Genomic DNA, 13,300 nt, shown 5'->3' on the forward strand with positions numbered 1-13,300 from the left:
AAATAGGAGGAATTACTAAGGACAAGATAGATGTGCCCAACTACACAAAAGTGCTAACATTTCTCTACAACAAAATACGTAAAATTCAAAGGAAAAGAAGAGATTGGGAAAACTCTTTCTGCCCGATCTGGTCTAGCGGCCGGAGAGCTGGCGTTGGTGTCAAGAGGACTTGAGTTCAGGTCTTGTCTTTGTCACATCTGGGCTCTGGAGCCCCCGAAGTTGCCCCCCTGCCCCAGCTGCAGAGAAGGCTCTGGCCTGAGTGAGGAGGCATTTCCTCATCCAGGAATCTCTATACCAATAAAATCCCAGGCCCAGGCCCTACCCTAGCCTTGTGCCAAATAAAAATATGAGCACTGAAATGTATGAGGCAACGAACAACTGTGTGTTTAAAAAACCCTCGAATCTCTGCAGTGTTCAGTCTTCACAAATACTGTCTTATCTGATCCTCACCACAGCCCTGGGGGGTAGGTGAGAAAACTGAGGTAAACAGAAGTTAAGTGACTTGCCCAGGGTCACACAGCCAGGTAGTGTTTTCCCGACTCCAAGGCATTTGCTGCATACACTGAGCTCTAGACAACTAAAGCTGTTGTTGTCGTCTCGTCTTTGTGACCCTTTTTTCGGGTTTTCCGGGCAGAGACACTGGAGGGGTTTGCCATTTCCTTCTCCAGCTCATTTTCCAGATGAGAAAACTGAGGCAAACAGGGTGAAGTGACTCACCCAGGGTCACACAGCTAGGAAGTGTCTGAGGCTAGATTTGAACTCAGGTCCTTGACTCCTGACCTGGTGTTCTATCCACTGCACCACCCCAATGCCCAACTCTGAGAGAATTACTAATTAAACCAACTCTGAGATTCCACCTCACACTCATCAGACTGGCAAAAACATAGAACAGGAAAATAATAAATGCTGGTGGGACTGTGGGAAAACAGACACATTTCTGCCATGTTGCTGAAGCTGTGAATCAGTTCAGTCACTTTTGGAAAGCAGTTTGGAGTTCAGCCCCCAAAGTCACTTCACTTTGCATACCCTTTGACCCAGCTGGATCACTACCAGGCCTATGGGGAGTGAGGGGGAAGGGGAAGGGAAAGGCCCTGACTAGGCCTAAGCCAAGGGTGGGGAACCTGTAGCCCTGAGACCACATGTGACCCTCTAGGTCCTCAGGCACGGCCCTTTGACCTAATTCAAACTTCACAGAACAAATCCCCTTCATAAAATGATCCATTCTGTAAAACTTGGACTCCAGCAAAAGGCCACACCCGAGGACCTAGAAGGCAGCTTGTGGCCTCCATGCCGCAGGTCCGCCAGCCCCGGCCTAAACCCCACAGAGATCAGAGAAAGAGGAAAAGGCCCCACATGTGTGAGAAAATTTATTTCATCCCTTTTCATCGCAGCTAAAACTTGGGCACGGATCAGCAAAGTGCAGCTCACGGATGAGCAGAGTGTGATGATGCCACAAGCAGTGACAGCGGGTAGTCCGACCCAGACTGGGAAGGTTTTGCCGCATTGGATGCAGAGGGGTGTTAACAGGAGTAGGAGAGCCGCTTATATAGCCGCAAAGAGAAACAGTGTGAAAAACAACGTTCTGGAGAAAAATCAACCTGACAGATTTGAGGACCCTGATCGATTCGATGATGAGGCCGGAGGTCTGGAGATGAGGCTACCCCTCACCTCCTGCCAAACAGGAGATGCAGAAAGAACACTTACATTTACGGGTGTGACCAATGTGTGTGCGTGTGCACGTGTGTATGTATGCATGTGTGTGTATGTGTGTGTGTGGTGTGTATGTGCACGTAGAGAGAGGGTCAGGTTACAAGTACTTGTAAAAAGAAACACATCTATGTGAAAAACGAAATACCTAGCCAACAGTTAAACATTTACAAGAGCAGCCCTCTCAGTTATAACCTGGTTAAAGGATGTGAACAGATGATTTTCCAAAGAGGAAACATCGTTAATAATTACTTGAAGAGGGCTCAGTCTCACTGATTCTGAAATGGGGGATGTCAAAATGGTATTAAGGTACCACTTTACCACACTGGAGAAGGAAAAGGCAAACCGCTCCAGTGTCTGCCATGGAAACGCCAAACAGGGTCACCAAAAGTCAAATTCGGCCTCAGACGCTGCCTAGATGTGTGACCCTGGGCGAGTCACTTCACCCTGTTGGCCTCAGCTTCCTTATTTATAAAATGAGCTGGAGAAGGAAATGGCAAACCGCTCCGGGATCTTGGCCAAGAAAACCCCAAATGGGGTCACGGAGAGTTGGACACGACTGAGCAACCACAGCAGCGACACCCACTTTACACCCAGCCCACTGGCAAAAAAGAGGTATAAGGGGGACTCGGTGGCAGTAAAAGTCACAGGGGAATGCAATCTTGAATGCTCCTGGAGAGAGACGGGCTCTTCAGGGATTTCATTTTGTAATTCACCCCTAGTCCTTCTGTCTTAACGGGGGTCTGCAGATCTATCCCATTTGGGGCTCCTTTTCTTGGCTCCCTCATGGGGGTGGCAAAAATTCCCTTAAATTGAGAAAACCTCATTTTGGTCACCAGGTGGAGCCCTGAGACCACAGATGACTTTCCAGACATTGCACCCCTCCCCCCCCTTCCCAGAAAGCAAGGGGGAAATGTAGCCGGGGCAGCGAGGAATGCTGAGGATCACAAAACCCATGTCTCCAAAGATGAGGCGGGGACCCATCCTCGTGGGTTCCCAGACATCTTTAGCTTTCTCATCCTCCTCTGTTCTTTAATGTTCCAGAGCAAAAAAGAAGAACCAAGATGGAAAACCCCTTACCCCACACCCCTGACAAGCTCACTGCAGCCTGGGGCCCCTCGTCCTTGTCGGGAGGGGGCATCTCTGATCCTGGCACGCCTGACCCTCTGACAATGCCATGGAAACAGAGGGGAGGGGACTTTGCTGACCTTGCCAGTGGAGGGGAAGAGATCGCAGACGCCCTTCATGCCATGTCCTTCATTTTTACAGAGAAGGGAACAGAGGTTACCTGGAGTGGAGAGGGCACGTGCCCAGGATTGGACAGGGAGGGAACCAGTGGTAGAGCTGGGATTTGAAGCTAAGTCTTCGCACCAGGAGGACTATGGGGAGCTCAGTGTCCCACTAACAGAAAGGAGCCCCATGAGCAGGGGACGAGCCCTCCCACACCTCTGCTTCTTTTGGGGAAATTCTTGTCTGCTGGAGCTGAACTTTCAGGCTTTCCAGATAATTTGACTCCCAATATGGCGGAAGATGGAGCGTTGGCCTGGACATCAGGAGTCCCGGGTCTTTCTCTGCCGCTCAGTCTGTGTGACGTGGGGCTCTGCTTACCCTCCCTGGCCTTCGTCTGCTTTCGTCTATGTAAGAAAAGGGATCTGGGCTCAGTCTCTAAGGCCCTCCCAATGTAATACAGTGGAAAGAATGCTAGACTGGAAACTGAGAGCCTGAGTTTGAACTTGCTACCAATGGGACCCACAGCTAGTTACTGTGGGACACTCCATGGACCTCAGTCTCCTCATTTGTAAAATTGGGGGGTTGAACTGGATGTCCTGAGGTCAATTCCAGCTCTCAGCCCATGGTCTGAGCATCTAGCTCTAAATTCCACCCCAAAGAGAACAAGTACAAAGAGAGACCAGTGTTTTTCACTGGTGCTGAAGGGGCCCCAAAGGAGAGGGAGGATGGGCCGTGACTGGAGCTCAGTGACGATTTGTCTCAATGATTTAAGCAAGTGGGAGCCAAATGGAGTGGGAAGGAGGGAGCCTCTGCTTGAAAAATCGGGCAGAAACAATCTCATTATTTAAAAAACCAACCACCCCCCTGATCCTGTTGCAATGGACAGACTATGGTTGGGACTCCCGGGATCCTTGGGCAGTGGGATCCGTCCAGATCCACTTCGGGGGCTGAACACTGTCTTTCTCAGCTCAAAGGACAGCCAGGCACTGGATGGGTGCAGTATCCTAGATGGCCACCAGGTGGAGTGCTATTTGACCCACTGGAAGCCTTGTCAGTGGCTTTGTGGATCGTGCTTTCTAAACCTGCTGCAGTGTCCTAACTGACCGCCAGATGGCGCCGAGCTGGCAAGCACCCAAGCTGCTCCCTATCATGGCTAGGGATGTGGTTTGGGTGATGTGGCTAAGCAGTTTGGTTCAGTGTTCCCCCACCTCACCCAAAATTAATCTAGGGGATGAAATGGATGCTAATAGCACATGCTAAAACACAAAATACAGTCTGCACCTCCTGGGAAGGCCACCTCTAATATTCAGGTCACACATCAAAAAGAGAGGAGCTGGACCTGTGATCTCATTGGAGTAGAGAACTCCCATGGGGGGAAACTCCCTCCACAAATGCAGTGGACGCCTTCTCTGGCAGTTATAGGTTCAGAAATAGAACTGGAGTGCTGAGAGGATCCATGACTTGCCCAGGGTCACACAGTCAGAATGGATGGGCCAGAGGCAGGGCCTGAACCCAGGTTTTCTTGGCTGAAGGGAATGTTTGCTCCTCATCTCAAGATAAAAAATTTGAGCAAGAGAAAGCAGGAGAATGGAGACTGGTTCCCCCTTCCGGTCCCCCAGTGCAATGGGATTCTCAAGGGCTGGCAGTCTCAGCAATTTGGGGTCCCCATTCAGGATCTGGATTTCCCCAGGGGTCTAGCTCCCTGGCTCCTCTGGTCACTGGCTGCAGCAGTAACTTCCTGGGCTCTGACAGCTCCCACCTTCCCCATGGAAGACCAGCAGCACAGCCTGGATATCTGTGGACCACCCCACTCCCTTTGCCCCCTTGCCTTCCTGGTGTCCAGGGCAAGTGGAAGGAAGAGCAGAAGCCAACCCTGGTGCTGCAGCACACAGACCATGCCTGCTCTCTTTCAGGGTGTTTTTCCTTTGTCCTTGCCAGCACATGCTCAGTGACACCCAGAAGAGGGGAAGGACAGCCCTGTGGTCTTGAGGTCCGGGATCATCAGTAACTGCTTGGTGCATCATGGTCATCACCCCAGGGCCAGAGGAAAGTAATCATTCCAAGAGATGAGAGGACAAAGCAGAGACACCTTTTACCTAGCGAAAGAGGTGGAGAAAGGTAGGGGGTCCAGTTCCACTTAGCAGGCAGTTATTAAATGCCAACTATGTGCCAGGCACTGATCTGGGTGCTGGGGGCACAAAGACAGAGTGAAACAGGTCCTGTCCTTAAGGAGATTTTGTGCTCCCCAAGGAATGCACTATGTGCCCAGAATCTAAGGAAAATCGAGGCAGCAGAGACTACTAAGTGGGGGTAGGGCAGCAAGCAGGAAGGCCTGGGGGGCAGGGCTGAGCCCTGAGCCTCTGAGGAACCTCAGGGCTCCAGAGACCAAAGGCGAAGAGTGAATGCATTTCAGATCTCAGAGACAAGAACCTGGAAGTGGGAAAGGCGCTTTGGGGCTGGAGGAACTGCTGGGCTCTGTGGCTAGATTCACAAAGGGTGTAGAAGGGAGGCTGGAGGCAGTTAGATGAGAGGATGAGAAAGAGAGAGAGAGAGAGAGAGAGAGAGACAGAGATGAGAAAGATGGAGGGCAGAGAGGATGGATGGATGGATGGATGGATGGATGGATACAAATAGAACAGTGATAGAGGATGGATGGATAGATAGATTAGACAGATAGAGGACAAATAGAGCACTTGAATGCGTACCAGCTGCCAAGCAATACACTAAGCACAGGGCTACAATACAAACAGGCAAAACCAAGCCTGCCTTCCAGGGGCTCCCATTCTAATAGGGAGAAGACCACACAAACTGAGGGGCTGCTGAAGGGAAGGGGGGAAGGCAGAGGACACTTGAGGATACGAGGGTTGGGGTGGAGCACTGTGATCCCCCCCACACCCAAGATAAGGTGAAAACTCCCCTGTGGTTGGGGAGATCTCAGGGTCAAGGTACTGGTGAGAAAGAGATTGGGATGGCGGGCTTTGAGCAGAGACATCACAAGAACAGCTGTGAGAGGGTGGTGGAGGCTGGGGCTCCGGAAAGAGAGGCTTTGTATTTGACCATGGAGGTACTAGGGAACCACACAGGCTTATAGAGCAGGGGCCCTCTGTGCCACAGTAGGGGAGAGAGGAGGAGATGCTGCCTGTCCAAGCTCGTGATCTGTATTGTGAGACAGGGCAGGGAAATGTGGATTTCAGTTAGGAGACAGAAAGCTTGGGTTCTGGTACTGGGTCCGTCACTCACCAGGAGCAGGAAAGGGACAGAGAGTCCTAGGCAGCCAGGGGGCTATGCAGTGCACAAAGCTGGCAGTGGCTGAAGTCAGGGAGACTGGGGTTCAGCTGTGGCCTCAGACAGTAACCAGCTATGCAACCTGGGCAAGTCACTTAACCTCAGTTTCTCCATCTCTAAGTGGTAGTAATGACAGCACCCGCCGCCCAGGGTTATTGTGAGGATCAAAGGAGATGGTATTTGTAAAGCCCTTGGCATAACAGATGCTGGCTATGATTATTATTAGACTGAGAGGGATGTATGCCCTTAGAGAGGGACAGAGCCACGTTCACTGCCCAGCCCCCCAGCTCTGAAGTAGGCACCTGGTCTATGGTGCTAACACTGCTCGGAGAGCCCTCATCCCCGGGTCCTGGTCCAGATGACCTGAGTCCAGGGCCGGGAGCTGTCTGCCCCAAATGGAGGAAAAAACCCCAGGTGGCACATAACCCAGGTCAGGCGGTGGTTTGACTAAGGAAAGCAGAAGTCCTGAAGAGGAAGCAGCTGGTGGAGGCTGGAGGCAGCATAGAGGGCTTCCTGGAGGAGGCAGAGTGAAAAGAGGGAGGCCAGGATGCTGAAGGGGATTCCATTGCTTGGCGAAGTGATTGGGGTGGGGGGGAGGGGGTGTTGAGCCTAGAGAACATTTGAGGAGAGGATGGGAGCTGCCTTCGAGTATATCAAGGGCTATCCAGTGGGGGAGGGGCCGAGAGACCGAAGGAAGGTGGATCTAAGAACTTCCTTTCAGGCGATTCTTCTGTTCTTGTGCTTTCCTCAGAGACCGCAAGGCTCACTATTCTCTCCCTCTCCCTCCTCTCTCTTCCCCTCGCCCTCCCTCCCTCTCTCTCCTCTCCCCCCCCTCTCTCTCATCTCTCCTCTCTCTCTCCCTCCCTCTCTTTCTTCTCTCTCCCCTCCTCTCTCTCTCCCCTCTCTCCTCTCTCCCTCTCTCCTCTCTCCCTCTCTCTCTCTCTCTGTGCTCTCTCTCCTCTCCTCTTTCTCTCCCTCTCCCTCCCTCTCTCTCTCTTCTCTCTCCCTCCCTCTCTCTCTCTCCCCTCTCTCTTTCTCTCTCCTCTCCTCTCTCTCTCTCTCTCTCCCTCTCTCTCTTTCTCCTCTCTCTCCCCCTCTCCCTCTCTCTCCCTTCCCCCCTCCCCTCCCCCCCATCAGCTCTGTCTTGGGAGGTAGACAGAATTCTTCAGCATTCATCCCCTGCTTGGTCCATCTGTTGAGCCATCTCTTCCATCATTTCTTATGACACAGTGCTATTCTGTGTCACTCACATGCTGTTGCTTGTTCAGCCATTGCCTCATGGAATGACAGCCCCTCAGTTTCCAATTCTTTGAGCTGCTATACTCATCCTTTGTACTTTGGAGCCCTTACCTCTTTCCTGGTTCCATATTTTGCAAAATCTCACTGGATCTACCCACGGTCACTCAGCAAGGGGTGTCCTGAGAGGAATTTGAACCCATGGCTCCTGGTACCAAGTCCCCTACTCTAGGCTTTCCATCATGTGACTTCTGGACTGGGGAGAGCTGCTCATGTGGAAAGGCCTGCCTCAACAGGTAGTGAGTTCCCCATCACCAACATTCTTCAGTCAGAGGCTGAAGGGTCACTATAATAGAGGGGATTCTTGGGCCAGTCCAAGCTGGGTCAGTGGCTTCTGGACTCTTTCTGCTCTCAAATTCTATAGGGTTTAGTGACAACATGGCTGTGCCCTTCCCAGGGACAACCACTGGGCAAAGGCTCCCGGGAAGGGATGGGTGGGTCTGGGGCCCAGCTGCCTCTGGGATAGAGATGGAAGGGCTTGCTGCCCTTCACACTTCTCTCCCGGCCCCCAGGCCTGCCCACTCACCTCTCAGAGATACAGTGTCTGAGAAAGCCGGCGCCCACTGGAAATCAATATGTCTCCTGGCCTGGACATCAGATTTCAGCAAGGGGAGGAGGGAAGAGGCAAAGAGGAAATGACTCCATGAAAAGAGAAAGTGGGAGGTTAGGAATGTAACAGGCAGTTGGGTGGCACAGTGCAGGCAAAGTGGACCTCAGGCTTGTCTTTCTGAGCTCAAATCCAGCCTCAGACATGTCCTAGCTGGGTGACCCTGGGCAAGTCACTTAACCCTGTTTGCTTTAGTTTTCTTGTCTATAAAATGAGCCGGAGAAGCAAAAGGCAAACCAGTCCAGTGTCTTTGCCAAGAGAACCCCAAATGGGGTCACGAGGAATCGGACATGACTGGAATGACTGAATGACAACAAAGGAATGTGGGAGGTGTTGGGGGAGGGGGAGAGAAGGGGGCCTCTCCCCAGGGTGGGCAGCAAGTTAGCAGGTGAGCTGGCCTCTGTCAATGGAAGCGGAGAAGACCCTCATCTCTCTGTAGGGGCAGCATCTGAGTCACTCTAGGCCTCACCTCAAGTTCGAAAGGACCCTGGGCTGTCTCTAAATAAATCCCAAGCTTTCCAGAAGGAGAGACCCAGGAAGCTGCCAGGCCCGGCTGGACCCAGGTGGGCAGATGAGCTAGGGAATGCCTCTGGCATCCACTGGAGTGGCACCAAGGAAGGAACCATTAGCCTATAGTGGGTCAAAGGTCAACAGACCTCCAAGGACAGATTCGTGCAGAGAAGACAGATGGGGGAGAGCAAAAGGGGCTGCTTGGCTATATCACTCCCAGTTGGAGCTCTGAGGAGGGCCCATGTCTGGCCATTTGGGCTTTGGTACCAGAGGCCCTTGGACCATTGGCCAAGCCCTTGTTTCTCCTGCAGAATGTGGAAGCCCATCCCACTGCCATGCTGAATTCCTGGAGGCCTTTGGGCACTCCTCAGAGACCCCTCCCCAAGCATTTATTCTGCCTCCTCTGCATGCCAGCTTAAGAGACAACCGACAAGGCTGCGATCCCTGCTCTGGAGGGACTGCCAGTGTAGTGGGAGCTCAGGCGCAGCTTGTCCCAGCCTGGCACATTGGGCATCAGAGGGAGCACACATAGGAGAGGCCCAAACAGGGAGTGGAAGTAAGAATTCAAGGAGGAAAGAGCCTTCAAGTGGAGCAGCAAGCATCGATTTTGTAAAACATATTTTCCCCACTGCAGGCAAAAACAATGTTTAGCATTTGTTTTCACAAATTTTGAATTCCAGTTTCTGTCCTTCCCTCACTGTCCTCCTCCTCCCTGAGATGGCAAACAATTTGATAAAGTTTATAGTGGTGCAGTCAGGTTGTGAAAGGAAACACAGACCAAGCAAAGAAAATGTGAAAAAATGAAGCAAGTGAAAAATTGTCTGCTTCGACCCATATTCCGACTCCACGGTTCTTTCTCTGGATGGGGAAGCGCTTTTCATCACGAGTCCTTTGGAGTTGTCTTGGATCATTGCATTGCTTCGAAGAGCCAAGTGTATCAGAGTTGGTCCTCACACGACGCTGCTGTTACTGTGTGTAATGTGCTCCTGGTTCTGCTCACTTCACTCAGCATCAGGTCATGGGAGTCTTTCCAGGTTTTTCTGAAGTCTGCCTGTTCGTTATTTCTTGTAGCACAGTCATATTCCATCACACCATACCACAACTTGTTCAGCCATTCCCCAATTGAGGGGCATCCTCTCAATTTCCAATTCTTTACTACCACAAAAAGAGCCGCTATAAATATTTATGTACATATACGTTCTTTTCTTTTTTAAAAAATCTCTTTGGAATACAGACCTAATAGTGTTTTGCTGAGTCAAAGGGTATACACAGTTTGATTGTCCTTTGGGCATGGTTCCCAATGGCTCTCCAGAATAGTTGTATAAGTTCACAACTCCACCAACAATGCTTTAGTGTTCCAGCTTTCCCGGATCTTCTCCAATATTTATCATTTTCCTGTTTTGTTATGTTAGCCAATCTGATAGGTGTGAGTTGTTTGTTGTGCATTTCTCTAAGCAATACAGATTTAGAGAATTTTTTTTTCATGTGACCGCAGATATCTTTGATGTCTTCATCTGAAAACTGCCTGTTCACATTCCTTGACCTTTGTCATTTGGGGAATGACTCACATTCTTATAAATTTGACTCCGTTCTCTAGAAATGAGGCCTTTATCAGAAACACTCGCTGTAAGCTCCCCCACCCCCCAGTTTTCTGGTTTCCTTCTAATTCTGGCTACATTGTATTTGCTTGTACAGCCCCTTCTTAATTTAATGCAGTCAAAATTATCGTTTTACATCCTGCAATGCTTTCTATTGCATTTGGTCTTAAATTCTTCTCTTAATAACTGAGCTGAGAGGTAAACCATCCTACATTCACCTCATTGGCCCACGGCATCACCTTCTATGTCTAAACCATGTGCCCACTTGGACCTCCCTCTTCCCTTTCAGGCTCTACTCCTCTCCTCGCTTCCAAGCCTTCAGGAGTGACCTTGGGGCTGGGCCTGAAATGAAGGGTCCTTTTTAGTTATTTCTCTAACTTCCTTGACTCAAAACAATCGGTTTAGTAACATTCAGATGGTTAGATTGTCTTCCTGAGCTGGGCCTCGGTGGGGAGACTGATTCAGAGCGAGGGCCAGAGGCCGGGCCAGGAGGTATCATTACCTCATACAAATCCATGGATGCTGCTGGGCTCTCCCAGCACCCCTGTGTGTGACGATAGGACCATTGCTCCAAGGGGGCTCAGGCTGTGGGGCAACTTAGACTTTGTGGCTGAATTACATCCCTTCAGACTCTAGTGATGGTTTCTTTGGCCAGGAGTCCAGGCAGTTAAAGATGAAAGAACTCATAGTCTGAAATGCAGCCGCCATTTTCTGACAGGGCCTACCGAGGTTTCCTGGTCTGGGCCTGGTTCTGGGCAGGCAGGAGGACAAATCCAGACCCTGGGAAGTCCAATATTAGTGGGAAAGTGCCCACCATGGCCACTGGTCTCCCCTTGCAGGCTGAGTGCTCTGTGATGAGAGAAGATGGTGTCCCATATCCCTATCCATATGGATCATGCGAACGTGTGTGTGTCTGAGTCATGTCTGTGCCATGTGAACAGAGGGACTTCTGTCCAGCTTTAAGCTAGGGAAGGCGACTGGACCTGGGATCTCATTGGCAGAGGGAAGTCCCAGGGACACAAACTCCCTCTCCCAATGCAGGTAGATCCCTCCCTGCCAAGATCTTGGAAACTGGCCAGGAGGTACTTGCCGGGAGTCACAGTCGGCGTGACTCTGGCTCTGGGGTCCTTCTGCTCTTTCTCCACCAGCCTAGGTGGTCTCTCATCTTAAAAAGCAAGTTTTAAAAGCATCTAAAGAGAGACCCAGGGGCAGCTAGGTGGCACCAGCCCTGGAGTTAGGAGGACCTGATTTCAAATTCAGCCTCAGACACTTGACACACTTACTGTGTGACCTTGGGCAAGTCACCTAATCCCAATTGCCCTGCCTTCCCCCCTTCAATAAATAAATAAAAATTAAAAAAGAGAGACCCATCCTTTCCTTGGCTTCACTAAGTATGTCTGGCACCGCAGTGGCCCCACAGAATCCTCCCAGTTCAGGGAGTGCCTGAGCTACTGGCCAGGAGAATTCATAAGAGAATTGCAAGTGTTGGGGGCTATACAGTGGAAAGCCTTTGTGTTAGGGCTTAGCTGGTGGGAGGGCGGGGAGTGGATGCTTAGGATGCTCAGCCCACATTCACTCAGAAGACAATGGCCATTTCTGGGCTCCTCCGGGGGGCAGGCAGGATGTGGCCAGGCCTGCTCTGCCCAGCTTGGGGCCGAAAGAGCAAAGTGCCCAGAGTCTAGCTGCCCAGGGGATGGTGTCCCTGGGGGAAGAGGGCAGAGAGAAGCTGGGCTTGACTCCCCTCCCCATCACTAGTGTTCCTGGCATCCTGGAGAGCAGAGAAATCACTCTAGGGTTGCAGACATCCCCGGAAAGAGGCAGGAAGGAAGCTAGTAATTAAAGCAATAACTGACATTTCTCTAGAAAGCAAATGCTTACAAACTGCCTTACCTCTGTTGTCTCACAGTAACCCCATGGGGGTGCGGAGAAAGTGGCAGGTGGGGAGAGCCACAGTGACTCTTGGTCCTGTTTCATAGAAGAGGAAACAAAGGCTCCAAAGAGTTAATTGATTTGGCCAGGGTCACACAGGCAGGGAGGAAGCCCAGGTTTGTGTCAGTACCAGTCCATAGGGGGTAGAGATGGGCTTGAGGAGGGAAGAGGAAGAGTTGCTGAGGATTTCAAAGCTCATGGAGGCCACGGTCACAGGGGGAGTCAGGGGCAGAGCCAATGCTTGAACCCAGGTCTTCGGTCTGGCATCCTTGCCACAAACGCAGCCCTGGGTCTCTGTCCTGGGTGTAGCTAATGAACTGTAGTCGTTGTGCCAGTCACATGGCTCATAATCCAAGTACCATTTTTCAGCTCTGGGGGTCTGGTGTGACATCTGGGCACAGAGTGGCTTCCTCCTTCCAGTACTTTGGCCCACAGACTAATTAGAGTGTGTACCCTGAGCCCAGTAGAGCTGATGTCAGAACCAGGGAGAGTCCACAGTGGGAACAGTGTCTGGCCAGCTGCAGCGAGCCTGCAACTAGAAAGCCAGGTTTCTTCATTTCACTGGGAGACAGGCACACAGACAGACAGAGCAGCAGGCAGAAAGGCAGGAGGCTTTCTCTGTGATGACCATCTTCCACACCTAGCCACAAGGGGGCAGTAGAGGCAGCTGGGCTATGAAGCCTTGATTTGAATCCTATTAGGTCAAAACAGGAAGGCGCCTGAGAGATTGTCTCATCCCCGTGTCACTTGACAGAAAGGGAAACTGAGACTTCCTGGGCTTGTCCCTGCTCCCCCCCCCCCCCCCCCCCGCCTCTGCCTTGTCTCCACGGTTGTCCTGGGGCCTGATCTGGGAGCTGGCACCTGCCAGGCAGAGATTTAGGAATCTCCCTCCTGAGGTTCCCTTTCTATTGAAGGAAAGAAACCTGCACGGCCAGTGAGGTGAGCAAAAACGTGGTCCAGGGCATGTGACAGAGGCTTCGAGTCAAGGGTCAGCTGGAAAACTGTACAGAATCCCGAGCCAACGGAAGGCTGTTAAAAGCAGTGAACTCGTCCAGAAACACGGTCACCTAGGCTTGGACTAAGCCAAACATGCCTTTTCTCAGAACAACAGGGCATTAGGGAGGTGCCCAAGGGCATC

Source organism: Trichosurus vulpecula, chromosome 6 (genome assembly GCF_011100635.1).
Source record: "Trichosurus vulpecula isolate mTriVul1 chromosome 6, mTriVul1.pri, whole genome shotgun sequence".
NCBI classification, from domain to species: Eukaryota; Metazoa; Chordata; class Mammalia; order Diprotodontia; family Phalangeridae; genus Trichosurus; species Trichosurus vulpecula.